Source organism: Pseudonaja textilis, chromosome 16 (genome assembly GCF_049901715.1).
Source record: "Pseudonaja textilis isolate UNSWEBS1 chromosome 16, rPseTex1.2, whole genome shotgun sequence".
Lineage (NCBI taxonomy): Eukaryota > Metazoa > Chordata > Lepidosauria > Squamata > Elapidae > Pseudonaja > Pseudonaja textilis.
In genome coordinates, this window is record NC_142005.1 from 2,993,565 (window position 1) to 3,007,883 (window position 14,319).

The following is a 14,319-nucleotide window of genomic DNA, read 5'->3' on the forward strand; positions in this document are numbered from 1 at the left end:
CCTCCTCCTCTTTGCCGAAGAGATTGGTGGAGCAGGTTTCCTCTTCTCTGGAGGGACAGGGCTAAATCCAGCATGGAGGAGCTCTGCCTCGTCTTTTAGCAGCAGGGATGCCGGTGCTTTGATTTTGGCTTCACCTGAGGAAGCTCTCGGGTCTGTAGCTGGGATCCTCTCCCCAACTCGGCTCCTGCCAGGCTGTGCCGCACCTGAGATGGCCCCTCGTGGTTGGGCAGCCACAAAGCTGCAGTTGACTTGTGTTTGCCACTCGCTGGAATAGTTGTACAAGAGCACACCCCACCACACACCCCGGTTTTGAGTTCCTTTCCCCAGTAGTTCTCCTGCCTTGGAGAAAAAAAAAAAACCCCAATAACTTGGATTTCAAAAAATCCTACTTTCTTGAGGTCTGAGGGCCGTTCCCGCCACGTACGTGCAATCGGCTGTGTCCCCATTGCAGGGATTCTGAGCAATTTGGGCAGCTCCTACTGCGGAGTCCTTGGCACTCTCGGAGGAGTCTGGTCCCTCTCCAACCGTGGAAACGTTGCAGTCTTTCCTCTGGCAGTTTCGCTTAGGTAGAATTCCTAAGGAGAGAACCCCCCACCCCACCTCCACCCCCGATTCTCTGTCTCCACCTGCCGCTCACACCAAGGCCAGTTGAGACTTTGATGGCTTTTCTTGCCATGGAAAGAAAAGATGATGTCGTGGCCCTGTCGGAATCTGACTCAGAGGAGGAAGCCGAGCAGCTGACAGGGAGCGGGAGTGTGGCTCCATTGGCTGTGGAGGAAACTGGGGAAGGGCAAAGTCCGGCTGGGCAGAGCAGGGGAGAAGTAGAGCAAGGGAGAAGGAATTCAGAGGAAGACCCAGGCCCGCCCGCTCTTCATCCTAGGGCACGCAGGGAGGAACGGAGAAGGGAGCAATGTGAATTGCGTGGCTTACGGGGGAGGAAAGGGCCCTGATTCCCTTCATGAGCTGCAGCTGGGAACACAGTGTTTAAAAAGGGAAGCTGCGCGCAGCAACTTGTCTGAAGCAAATTGTGAGTTATCTTTTACTGTCGAGGCTTATCTGGGTTCCTGGCGCCTTCCCAACTGTGTGTGTTTTGTTGGCCTCTGAAGTCTGCAATTCTTTATCCTGCCCTGTCCGGTTAATGGCTGCAGCGTGGTTTGTGTGGATTTTTATTTACAGTTTGTCTGTACTTTGGGTTCGGACTGAATTTCCTCCACTTAAAGACGGCTCTTGGGAGAGTATTTTCTCCAGCCGAAGGTAACTGGACATTGGGAGCAAAGTTGGAGGTATTAAAGGGACTTTCTTACTTATGTGACTGTGTTGCCTTTGTGTCGCGCCCCTTTGGGTCCAGATGAGGAGCCCAGATGGGCTCCGACTTCTGTGCCTTCCGCTGTCTCGGGGTGGTGGTGGGGAAAGTGCCAACAGGCAAGGCGGGGGCTCAGCAGTGGAAACGTTTCCCCCTTGCCATGAAGCTGGTATGGAGGAGGAGGAGGAGGAGGGGGAGGACCAGCCCTCCTGGGATTGACCTTCCTCTTCATGTCAGGAGCCATCAAGTCACCCGAAGGTCCCAAGTCCCCACAACGTCTGCAGAGTCTTCCTCCCCTTTGGCTGCATCCAAGGTAGCTTGAGTCCCCTACGCCTGTTTTCGTCCTGGGAAGGAGAAAGTTGTGAAAGGAGGCAGAATTTCCCTGCAAAAGTTGGTTGAGCTGGACTCCCGACAGATGTGACGGACCAAAATCTCTCGCCGTTTTCAGCTTTTGAAGTCATCACACACACCCCGCTTCTTGGTTGGGGGGGGGTCAACCCCAGGGCCGCTTCTTCCACCTCACGTAACATCTTAAGTCTGAAATATCTTTAATTCACGGTTTTCTCCCTTTATATCCCACCAGTTTCATTTGAACAAAACATATTTTTCAGTTGCTGGTTTATTCAGTTTCTGTAGCTGCCCATCTCAGTCAATGACTCTGGGAAGCTGACAATTAAAAAAAAAAAACATTACAATTCAACACTAAGACTTTTTAAAGCAATAAAAACATCCCAGATAAGCAGCCGAAGACCCTTGGCCACTTAGCCAGAGCATATGGCATCTGCAGAGCCCCCTGAGGGTGGGTGGGCTCCCCGCCTCCTGACCTTCCCTAAGAGCTGCCTCTGCCAGGCGCCTTGGGGACCCCATGGGGGGGCTTCACACTGCGGGGGGGGTGATTAATGGAAACCCAGCCCTCTTTGCCCTCTTCGGTCCCTAATGTTATCAATGTTTTTATCTGCTGTGTTACCACTGATGATTTTAATATCTTCCTGTGTTTTTATGTTATAACCTGCCCAGAGTCACTGAGCACGAGATGGGGGTCAAGTAAATTTTAGGGAGGGAGGGAGGGAGGAAGGAAGGAGGAAGGAAGGAAGGAAGGAAGGAAGGAAGGAAGGAAGGAAGGAAGGAAAGGAAAGGAAGGAAAGGAAAGGAAAGGAAAGGAAGGAAGGAAGGAAGGAAGGAAGGAAGGAAGGAAGGAAGGAAGGAAGGAAGGAACCCAGGGCAGTTTCAGGGGAGCTAGGGTAGTCTGGTGGATGCCTCAGGGTGGCTTGGAATGGCGCTGGATCCCACCACGGGACTTCCGGGGCAGAAAAGCCTTAGGAGCAGATGAACAGATGTGTTGTGTCACGTGCAGAGTGCAGGATTTCTGGGTGTGGCGCGTTCCTAACTCTCCACCAGGAGGCTACTCTACAACTGCTACTCCGGTCCACACAAGTCCGGGAGCCCATCTTTGTTTCCGTTGTATGGCTGGCATTGGAGAGGATGGCCCAGGCCTTCAGCCTCCTTCCTTATCGGAAAAGCCACTTTTTAGTTTATGCAAATAATTGCAAAATATCCCCCGGGATCACTGGGTGAGAAGTCAGTTCGTTCTTCTCTTTGGCTTGCAGGCCAAAAGCCGGGGTTTGTTTACAGTCCACGTTGTCCCCCTGGGCCCGAGAGCATCTTTAAGAAGGCTGGTGGCAGCAGCTCAGGGGCCCGGGGGAGGGGGCGACCCCCACCCCATGAACTGCAGAGCTGCAGCAATAACGCTGGATGTTTGCAATCTGCCCGGCAGCCCCCCCCCCCCCCAAAAAAAGGGGTTGGAGGCCTTGATCGTCTGCCACGGTACAGTTTCTACTAATCCGTGGCTGAAATGTGTGGCCTGAACCGGCCTCTTGTTTTGACTCTGCTCTGGGGGGTGGAGGAAGAGCAGCCCGAAAGGGAGGGGGGGCCGCCTTTAAAACGCGGCCTTTCCTTTGGAGGTGTCCCTGGGAAGCTCCCCTCGGGAGACAGGGTGGCTTCCAGATTCCTTCCTTCCTGCCCAGGGACGGGGTGGTCTCAAAAGGCTCCGGTGTCAGAAGTACTTGCAGGATTTCGTTTTCCTGCCCTGCACGGTGGTTCTGCTTTGAAGACTTTGGCCCCTGGACACTGGACTCCCCAGGCTGGACGAGGAGGGAGGGAGCCTCTTTATGTTTTGTCGCCTGCTGTCTGCTGGTGTCATTCTGGCTGGTCCACAAAAGATACGGCATAATACATGATATATTAAAAGCACCAAACTGAGCCTGTCGTGAAAACACTGTCCGGTGCCAACCTGTCGCAGGGCCTTTGCTCCCTGCGGAAAAAGCCTCCCGGCCAGCGACCTCGGACGGCTGAGCTGGTCGGGCTCCTGTCTGCTGCTTGCACGTTTCTCCCTGGAGGCTGAAGTGGGCATTCCCTCCAGCCACCTGCTGTGGGAGGAGCGGGAGCAGCACAGGCTCCTCCCGGGTGCCAAGTGCAGGACCATATCCCTTCCCCCCCCCCCAAGAAACGGAGCCGCCTCCCGCCCCTCTTCCATCGCAGCAAGCTCAGCTTCGCCCTCCTGAAACGGCTGGTGAGCCAACCGCCGTGGCATCTCCCTCCACCTTGGAGGGCAGAGAAGAGGGAAGCCTTGAACGCTGCTTGAGCACGGTGCTAAGTGCCCCCCCTGGGGGGGGGAAGGCAGGCGGTGGCATCGGGGGCTGTGCAGAAGGGCAGGCGGATCAGGGAGGCCTCGGGTGGCTGAGGCGGCTGGGCTGGGGAGCCGCTGCTGGCCTGGCCTTTGGGGGTTCCCTGGTGGCTCCAGGCCCAGCCTGAAGCGGCCCCTCCAGAGGCTGCTCTGCCTGTGTGCACCCAAAGGGGGCTGGTGCGGGCTTCTGTTTGGCAAGGGGAGACGCTGCTGGGGACCTCGTGGTCCTGGCAAAGGGGCCCAAAGCCAAGTGCCAGAGCCAACAAAGAGTTGGGCCCGGTGGGGAACGGGTGCGTGGGTGAAAGTCTTTCCCGCAAGCGAGCTTTGAGCCAAGCCAAAAGACACAGCTCCGAGAGCCGAAGGCTCTTTGCCCACCTGGCTCCCTGCCTGCCTTTGGCAGCAATGGCACAACAAGGTGCCCGTCAGCCGTGCCTCCCCACCTTGGTGATAAAAGTGCTACAACATACGTGTAGAAATCGTGCTACAGTAGTTGGGTCTCCTGGCGGAGGGACCAGGCTAGAAGCCGGGAGTCTGGGAGTTCTAGCCCCGCCTAAGGCATCGAAGGTAGCTGGGTGACTTTGGGCCAGTCCCTTCCTCTCCGCACAGCCCTCCTCCTCGCAGGGCTGTTGTGCTGGGGAAAATGGGAGGAAGGGGTGTTCGCTATGTTGGCTGCATAGAGATTTGCACAGCTTGCACCAAAACGTTTCCTGTGTTTGTAAGTTGTCAGATCTAGGGGCCCCATTCTGAACCCCCTTAAGGGAGCATTCCAGCTCTTCGGGAGGGCCCAGTGGTTGGGCATCCTTTCTGGGACAGCCTCTTGCCCGCAATTCTGTCGATCGGGTTTGGGGGAAAGGGAATCAGCTTCCCCTCCCCCCTTGGAGCCCCCCAGGGCACGAAGGCTGTGGGGGAGCCCAGAAGGCGTCTTGCAGGAGCTCTGGAGTGGACTGATAGGCGTCTCTCAGGAAGCCTCTTCCCGGGGAAACAGGCGCTCTGGATCCCTGGGCACTTGGGGCATCAGCACCCTGGGATACCTGGAGGAGGGGTCGCCATAACCTTTTGGACCTCAGGGACCACCAAACTCATCATTTTAAATCCCACGGACCAGAGACTCCAGGAAAATCCCCCCAAAAGTCTGCAGGAAAATCCCCCACCCAGTTTTCCTACTGATCATTCTTTGGGATTGCAGGATACCATCTCCAGCTCCGTTCTCAGGGGGAGAGAGAGAGACTTTTGGCTTCATGCAAGGAAAGCAGCAGAAGCCGCAGAAATCTTTCTTTCCCTCCCCCAAACTCCGCCAGAAATGAGTCTTTGCCGGCGCAGCCTCTTGGAGCAGGAGGCCCTGCAGGGTCCCAAAGACTCATTTCTGGTGGAGTTTGGGGAGAGAAAGAAAGACTTCTGCTGCTTTCCTTGCCTGCAGCCAAAAGCAGAAGAAGAAAGAAGCGGAAAGAAGAAGTCTGGTGGCCAGGCCAGGCGCGTGGGGCGAGTTCCCCCCCCCCCGCCTTTTCTCCCCTCCCCTCACTACTCGTGTTGTTTGCAGTGCAAGTGACGCAAGCCTTGTCTTCTTGCACAGCCTGGATTAATTGCTTTGGGGGGAGTGACATTTCTCTGCGGACCACCAAAATTTGACGACCACTGACCTAGAGCGTCCCCCTCCCCTCGGGATCTGCCGTGCCTTCTTGGTTAAATTCCTCTTAAGGGCCAGCAGCGTTCACGTTCCTTTGGGAGAGCAAACGCTCTTCTGATGTCCGATGGATCCGGTTCCTTTTGTGCATAAAGTTGGGCACTGCTGGCCGATCCCAGCCTGTGTGTCGGGGTCCGGGCCCCCTGGCCCTCCTGCCTCTGTGTCCGATGGCCGGCCTTGAAGGACAGTCAGGGGCTAGGCCTGTGCCTAAGGAGACGTCCCTCCTCCCGGGCAGGCCCTTTGCGCTCTCTCGCTGTCCCTGCAGAGCGATTGGGTTGGGGAAGGGCCGGAAACAACGGGTGGGGGAGAATCTGGCTCCCCATCAGGGATGCCCGCTGGCTGCCACCAGAGGGCGGCAGAGAGCCAGACTGGAGTCCTGATGCAGAAAAGGCGTTTCTGAATTCACCGCAGTGAGATTTCTCTTCCGCGTTTGTAGGGGTCAAGATGGTTTTGATTTCTTTCTGGCCAGGCATGGCAAGGAATAATAATAGGAGATTCAAAAATCAGAAGACACTGAAGAGGCCTTTGATCAAGCCGTGCTTTTGATATTGCACTTTCTTTCTGGCCTCCTTCAAGACCCGTTAATTTCTTTCCTTTTTTCAAAGGCAGGGTTCATTTGTAGCAATTTCAGAAAGGAAGTTCTAGCTTCCCCGAGGCAAAGTTTTTCTTGCACAATATTTATAAGGTTCTGGGTTGACAAGACATTCGTCAAGTACAAATCTTAGCAGGATTAAGTTGGCCCAAGGGAGTGTGAGAATGCTGCGGCCGTAATATATTTTGTCTTCAGAAAAGTGTTTGACAGAGCACCCCAAGGTCCCTGGGTCAAAAATGATATCTCCCAAGTACTGCCCTAATCTGAACCCCAGTTTTAATTCCCGTTTACCTTGGGGTGTTCAGCTTTTCACTAATAAGAACGAATCACGGAAAGAAAGATGTACAGAGAAGTTTCAGTAAAGGTTTCAGACAGCATATCCTGTCTGATTTATACCTGCAGATTGTTGGAAAAATAAAAACTGACCTCAAAAATGAGGGCACAATTATGAAAAACGTATTTGAAATGCTCCTGCATGTCAAGACTACTTATTGCTTGTGTGTGTGTGTGTTCACTTTCTATATATAAAGTGTTGTTTAGATACGATCGACTGCTTCTGTGCCATTGAGTCGTTGTGGAATCTTAGCCGCCCCACGGATAGATTTCCCCCGCCGGATCTGTGCCCAGCCTGGCCTTCCAGGTGGTCCTCCATCCTGCAGATGGTCATCCTCTTCTTCCTCCCACCGTCTCCACACCCAGGCCTTCACCGTCCTAGGGCGTCTAAAGTGGGATCCTGGTCATCTATGCCCAGAATGACCACTCTAGGGTGATTTCTACACTTAAATAAGACACAACACTTAAAAACACCGTTTGATAGGATGGATGCAAAATTTTAAAGAAACAGTCACAATACAACAGTGAGAAAAACTACGGAATAAATCTATACAATTTACTGCAAATGACAACTTGAGGGAGAACTAGTATAAAATGTTTACATCGAGGGTAAAACAACTTCTGTCAACAATCACGAAGATAAACAAGTCATGTAGTAATAAATATTGGAAATGCTTTAAGAACATTTTACTGTATCTATGAACAGGTAAAAAGCCACAAAAGTTCTGAAAAGAAATATACCACATTATTCAGAGAATCTTAGAAGTCAAACCTGAAATGAATCTGTTTTTTTAACCGGGCATAATTCCAAGACATATCGCTAACACAAAAGTATCACAGTAAATTTATTAAGATACAGGACATGTTCCTGGCTTCCGGTGCAAATTGAATACAGTGCTGAAAAAAAGATGCATTATATTACGCTGGGAATTTGGTGTGTGTAGTGATTGCAAAATTAACACATATATCCACAACTGGTTTAAGTATATTTAAGCAATATTACATATTATACAACAAGGCAAATTAATCACCTAGAGTAAGGAAGGAGGAAGAATATTTGAACTTTCTAATGTCAGTAGTTTTTCTGGTGTTTAATTTTTGTCATTCTTAAATGCAGGCAGTCCTCAATTTAAGACCATAATGGAGACTTCCCATCCTGGTTGTACGTTGTAAAGGTCATAAAACGCGTCAGCCATGTGACTGACTATTTTGTGACTATTTTTGTGGCAGTCGTTAAGTGAATCACTACAGTGATTAAGCGAACTCGGCAGTTATTAAGCAAACTCCACGGTCTTTTAAGTGGCACAGTTTTCCTGAAAACCAGAAATAAGTGCTGGCTTTTGGCAAAACGATCCTTCAAAAGTGGTCCCATAACCGTGGGATGCCACAAGCAGCTGTAAACGCAGCCGTGTTGCCCAGCGCCCGAAGAAGCTCCGTTGTGTGGCAACCCTGACACCCGGGATCTGGGTCGTAGGTAGCGCCAAGGGAGGTCCCTCGTAACTGGAAACGGTGGAGGGCTGCCTGTGGCCAGATAGGGAAAACTTTGGCACGGAGCTCAAGAGATCCAAAACGATCCATAAAATCCTTCGTAAGTAATGAAGTCTGTTTTTGTGTGACCGATTTTCCTTCAGCGGTGTAATAAAACAGTCACGGTGCGAGGCCCGTAATCCCTTTATCCACTCCCTGTTGCTCTCTATCCGCATTACTTCTTTCTCCTTTCATTATTTTTCTTTAAAACAAGGAAGTTCAGAAGTAATGGTATCCCCCTCTTTTTGAAACAGCCCTAAGACGTGGCTGTCCCCCTCCCCAGTCCCTGGGCTGGGCTGATGCTGGGGGCGGGGCGGGGGGGTCTTCCTTGTATCCTGAATTTCTCTAACTCAAGCTGGGGCCTTGGGGGTCCTGGGGTCGGCCGTTTCCTGGCCGGGAGAGGGTGGCCTGAGGTAGGCCTCCTGTCTTCCTGCCAGCCCCAGGTGAGTGGAAAGGGCCTGAGTGGACCGGCAGGGGAGCTTCCATCCCTTTGGGTTTTTTGGGGGAGCACATGGGGGCTGTGCATCAGCCAATGTCTACCTGCAGAACTGCTTTCTCGAGAAGGAAGGGCGGCCTTCGTTCTGCTCTGCTTTTCAGAGACAGGCCAAGGTGGGCGTAGAAAGAGGCCCTGGCAGGTGGCCCTCTGCCCACAGCGCTCAGGTGGCAGCTGAGAAGGAAGCAGCTGTGGTTGTGCAGCCTGGGAGGTGACGCTCCTTGGCTTGAGTCCTGGCAGAGCAACTGTTGCTGCAGCCGTTGGGTGAAAAGCAGAGGCCCCGGGACCGGACAGGAAGAGGGCCTGGAAACCCACAAGTCCTTCAGCACCTGGGGAAGGTTTGCTCTTCCAGTGTCATGTCCTTGCTGGAGTCTGACTCTGAGGGGGAGGCCGAGCAGCTGAGAGGGAGTGGGAGTGGGGCTCGGGTGGTTGTGGAGGAAACGGGGGATGGGCAAAGTCCAGCTGGGCATTCAGAAGACCCAAGTGCATCCCCTCTTCATCCTAGGGCACGCAGGGAGGAACGGAGAAAGGAGCAACGTGGCTTACGGGAGAGGAAAGGGCCCTGATCCCCTTCATTAGTTGCAGCTGCGAGAACAGGGTATAAGAAGGGCGTTTGCACACAGCACCTGGCTGGAAGCAAAGCGCACATTATCTTTGTCGAGGCTTATCGGGGTTTTGGCGTCCTCCCAACTATGTGTGCTTCGTTATCTTTTGGAAGCCTGCGATTTATCATCCTGGCCTGTTGTGTTAATTACTTCAGCATGGTTTGTGTTGTTGTTTTTTATTTCTAATTTATCTGTACTTTGGTTTCGGACTGCATTACTGGAAGAGTTTGATCTCCCGCCGAGGATAACTGGACATTGGGGGCCAAGTTGGAGGCCTTAAAGGGAGTTTATCTACTTTTGTGACTTTGTTATTTTTGTGCCACGCCCCTTTGGGCCATCACATCTAGTGAGGAAAGAGCAGCTCAGAACCAGCAGAACTTGGCTCTGGTAAAGGGGGAGCCCCCCCTCCCCATTGGCTTGGAAGAGGGGAGTCAGACAGGGGAGATCCCACGAGACTTCTTCTTCCGGGAGATCGTACCGGGGACGGATGCACCACCGTCCTCCGAACTCTCCTTTGATCTGGCCCAGCACCATCTCTGAGTCAGGATCTGGCCGACTTCCCTTTCCCTGCCCCATTCGGCCCCCCTGCAGTTACCCAGTGTTATCCCTAGCCCGAGGGTGTGTGTGTGTGTGTGTGTGTGTGTGTGTGTGTAGGCAGCCTCTCTGCTCCAGGTCAGTGGGGCTCAGGTGAGCCTCCTTTGATGGCTGAGAGGCGGCCTTGAACCTCCGTGGTGAAAGGAGGGCTGGACTCCAGCTGGACTCTCGCCCTGCAAACACTGGTGGATCATTAAGCCAAAATTGGTAGAAAGGAAAAGGGAACACACACACACACACACCCACACACCCACACCCACACACCCCGCTGCATTCCTGATTTGGGAAGAGCAGGGATCAACCTGGCCTGCCAAGGCGGCTGCTCTGCCCTGTGGATGGGAGCCGCTTCCCGAGACGTTCACCCCGTCCTTCCTTTCGGTGGAGGCCTTTCCTGCTGAGGCGGCATCCAGCACACCCAGCCGCGTCTGTTCTTTGCCGCTTGCTGATTCTTGGAAAGCTCCGGCAGCTTCCTAGGCGGACGGTGCAGAGGCCTTGGGTAAAATTCTTCGCAGCCGAGCCATCAATAAAAGAAACGGTTCTGTTTTTTTCAAGGGAGCTATTTCTGTATTTTCCTTGCTGTCTCCTGGGCCAGCCGGGCTCTTTAGTTGCAGCTGGGGGGGGGGGGGGTAGGAGCCTCCCCAGTAGTAGCACACACCCTCCCTCCCTCCCTCCCTCCCTGTGGGGCACCAGTCCTTCCCTCCATTACCCTCTGGACTTAGGCCTCATCCTTAGGATTTCAATCCACAATTCCCGGGACGTCTCAGATCCGCTCGCTCCCTCAGCTGGACCACCAGTTGTGTCTTCTTTCTGTCCTCGATTCCGTTCTGCTGGAGGTTTTAACAGGACACCGGAGTTGCTTTGGATCCCTTTCGGCCCCCTCCCTTTTCTCTTTCCCTGGGCGGCAGCATTTCTTCCGCAAGCTCAAAGGGCCTCCTTGGAATGGCGAGCGGTGGGGGATGCTGACAGGAGCCCCCCTGGCTTTCAAACCTGGCTCAAGGTTGCTTAGGGAGCCCAGAGTTAGGTCTGTGGCGGGGGGGAGGTTCAAGAATTGCTCGGAGGGCCGAGTGAACGGGGCACCTTTCCTTGCAGTCGCCTGGGGTGAAATGGGTGTGTGTGTGTGTGTCTTTGTGTAGATGTTTCTGTGTATTTGTATTTAGCTCCTTTTGATGCGATTCCCCTTTTCTGGTGGCCGGAGAGATTTGTAAGTGGGGGTCCTCCCACCGGTGATGTGATCTTAAGGCGAGACGCTCAAGGCAAGTTGAGGAATTTCATTGGCAAATGTAGTACTTGTTGTCAAAAGAGCAGACGTGAGCGAACCCAAGGTGGACCTTTGGGGCAAGAGAGGAGTCCTATATAAATCTTGCACCGTAAGGATCTATCTGCAAGTGGAGTGAGAGAAATAATGCTTCCTGCGAGCGACCGGCGACCACTCGGAAAGTGGCGTCTTCTTCCTTTTTGCAGTCCTCGAGCCCTTGAATTGACCTGGGCGCGTGGGCTCCGCCTGTCCTCTTTTACCGCTACCTGTTGCTCTTCTTTATCACGGTCTTTTGAGGGAGGGTGTCGAAGGTGCTCAGGTAATTCAAGAACCAAGTTAAATGAGTTGGAGGATCACGGCAACAGAATGCCAAGCGCCTCCTGTTTTTTAGCTCTTTTACCCTCTGGTTTTGGGAAACATTTTATTTATTGTGCACTTCTTAGCCTTGCGTGGAGGATTGCAGTTCAAGCTCTGTGCCAAGGAAAGGCAGATGCTCTGTCCCAAAATAAATGATCCAAACGGTGCTAATTTGCATACTTGGTTGCCTAGTTTAGCGAGAGCAGTTAGACTTATAGACTGCTTCACACACCCTCTCTAAGTGTGGGTCACTGAGCGGGGAGCAGCCCGGGTCCTCGTTTTACCAACCTTGGAAGGTCAGAATTGAACTCCAGACTGCGGGCAGAGTCCTCCTGCAGCCCTGCCTCCTAATCACTTGTGCCATCGGGGCTCCTGAATCGAACAGGGAAAGAGGAGGGGCTTGCAAAGCAGCCCCCACCCACCGGTTTGGGAGGCCCTCCTTGTCACACAGCATAGAGGCTTCGGGCAGGCCGGAGGGAGCGAGCCCTGCAGGGGTGGGATGCTTCCGGTTCTGCCCGGCTCCGCCCTGGTGCCTCCACACAGGCCCACTGACTCAGAGTTTTCCTCAGCAGGGTCTTCCTTCCCAGAGAGTTGGGGCGGGATGCCCACCACACTCGGGCCTCCCCGGGTGCCCTGCAGGTCCCCACCTGCTTTTAGCCCTTCCCGGAAGTCCCTTTCGTGCCTCTGGATGCTTCTCCACCTGAGTCCCACCCCAGAAGGGTCGCCTGCTGTGCGTGGCTAGAAGTCTGCTTTCTGGTCAGAGGCCGGCCTGTAGGGTCTGCTGTGGGAAGGGCAAGGTTTCACGGAGGTTTCCTTCACCGAGGTGCACGGCACAAAATGGCTTTGCTTTTGCAGTAGGACAGCGAGGCACTCCCAAAATCACACAATGCTGCTCCACCTCCCCGCCTGAGTGGGTGCCCAGGAGGAGCCGGCTAGGATTTGGGGCCGGCTTTAGCGAATGCCTGCTAAGTGTGCTAGCCAGCCAAGGCACGGGGGCCTCTGATTTGGGGTTCCAGATCTCGAAGGACTCTGGGACAGCACACCCCTCATTATTGGGGTCTTTCTCTAGGGACCATGAGCCACTTTACTCCTTGACCGACGGATTGGTTTTTCCGACCTTTCCTTCGGGAGCTCAAGGTAGCCTCCATAGTGCCCTCTGCTCCCGTTTTCCCCCCTGACGGTCCTGGGAGATGGATTTGACCGAGAAGAAGCGACCGGGGGAGCTTCCATAGCCAAGGAGAGTCTGGAACGTTTTTATCCGCCATCATCCCGACTCCCGAGCAGGACGTTGGCTGAGAGCCTGAGGGACTTCCCATGCTTAGGATTCAAGCAGGCGGGGCCGCGCATTGCAAGGACCTGGCCGGCTTCCTGGGGCCGCCTCCACGAAGCCTGGGACAAGCCTGGGGTGGTCACCTTGAATCTCCCGAGGCTCGGAGGGTGGCAGATCCCACCCTCTCCCCGGACAGCCTGATTCCCCATTCCTTCTCGGGCTTCCCTTTTGGCTGGCGGAGGCTGGACCGCCTCCGGCCGGAATCCGGCGTCTATTTATCTATTGGGCAACAGCTTCCAAAGTCCAGGCGCTTCTCCAGCCCTTCCGGCCAGTGGACAGAAGGACCGAGAGGCTGAAGCCGAAAGCCAGATCCTGCTGGAGCCACTGCTGGTCCCGCACGGCATCTCAGGGTACGTTGAGCTTGGACCACTTTCTCCCAGAGGGGCTTGTTCAAAAGGCAACGGGATGTTCTTGGCTTTTTCCTAGGAAACATTTCATTTGTCGCCTCTAAGAAACAGAACCGAAGGAGCTTCTTGGATGAGAAGCAAACGTTAAAAAACAAAACAAAACAACCAAGAAAGTTGTGTTGCCTTTTGGAGAAGCCCCTTTGGGGCGGCCATGGCCTGGATGACGGAGAACCTCCCTAGACAATTGCACGGTTTTATTTTGGAAACGGATGTTGGCCCCGGTGCCCTACAAGGAAGCTTTGGGCAGTTGGGCAGCCGTCCTCCCTCGGCCTCCCTGCCCACGTGGAGACCAGCTGTGCTCAGCTAAAGGCCATCCTGGTTGCCAGCCTGAGTCTGGTGATCCTAGGTGATCCTAGATTCCAGTCCAGGGGTCTTTGCCCCTTGGCATTCCAGCAGAGCCAACAGCCCCCCTTTGTCCGGCTCCCTTTGCTCACTGCTGGCCTTCGGAGGAGCCGTGGGGTGGGGGGACCCCGTTCCCTGTATTTCTGGCATTTCCATTCCCCCCCACACACACCCCCGGCAGGTCCCAGGCTCTTTGGCAGAGCCCCGAGGCCTTGGGGTAAAGAAGGCATGGCAGGCTCAGCCCTGGGGTGGCTCGAAAGGGGCAGACTTGGGCATCGGGCGGTTCCTCCAAAGATTATTGGAGAACTCTGGCGCGGAGGTAAATATGCTCCTTTGGGGGTTACCCTTCCAGGTGCTACTTTTTCATGCTCCTCCTTGATCAGGAGCCCCTTCACTTGTGTCCTGGTCACATCATGGGTTTATTGCAAGATGCTCTGCGTGGGTTTGCCCTTGAAGACTATCCAGAAATTCCCACCGGCCCAGAATGCAGCGGTACAACGTAGATTGCACCGTTGGCTGTTTGTTTCCAGGTGCCGGTCCTTCTGGCCTGGGGCCTGCTGGTTTAATCGGGCCAGGTTTGCGTGCTCCAGGCTCCTCCGATTAAACAGAGCTGTGGAAGCTGGTCTGCTTGGCCCCGGGGCCTGTTTCCCCCTCCCTGCCGTTGCTTTGGAGGCGTTCAAGAGTCACTTTTACAAGGGAGGGAGCGGATGGACTGCTTTGGGGTCTTTCTCTCAATCCTGTCGAGTTTCTGTGCAAGCCACCCAGGTAGGGAAGAGCTGGGTGGCGGGCGCACTTTTTGGAAGATTTGCGCTAGAGA

At 54.1% G+C, this 14,319-nt stretch overlaps 1 protein-coding gene across 6 annotated transcripts in view; it reads left to right on the plus strand.

Moving 5' to 3' along the window:
- PC (pyruvate carboxylase) overlaps positions 1-14,319 on the plus strand; it is a 93,711-nt gene that overhangs the window by 12,047 nt on the left and 67,345 nt on the right. The window contains exon 1 of one of the 6 annotated variants that reach the window (XM_087913815.1): positions 1,008-1,027. The exons of 2 other annotated variants lie outside the window; for them this stretch is intronic. The gene's annotated coding sequence lies outside the window, so the exon portion shown is untranslated. Of the gene's footprint in view, positions 1-1,007; positions 1,028-10,088; positions 10,308-10,655; positions 10,809-12,804; positions 13,104-14,319 lie in introns of those variants that run through there. 3 more of the 6 variants (XM_087913817.1, XM_087913818.1, XM_026717745.2) reach the window with 3 other exon arrangements.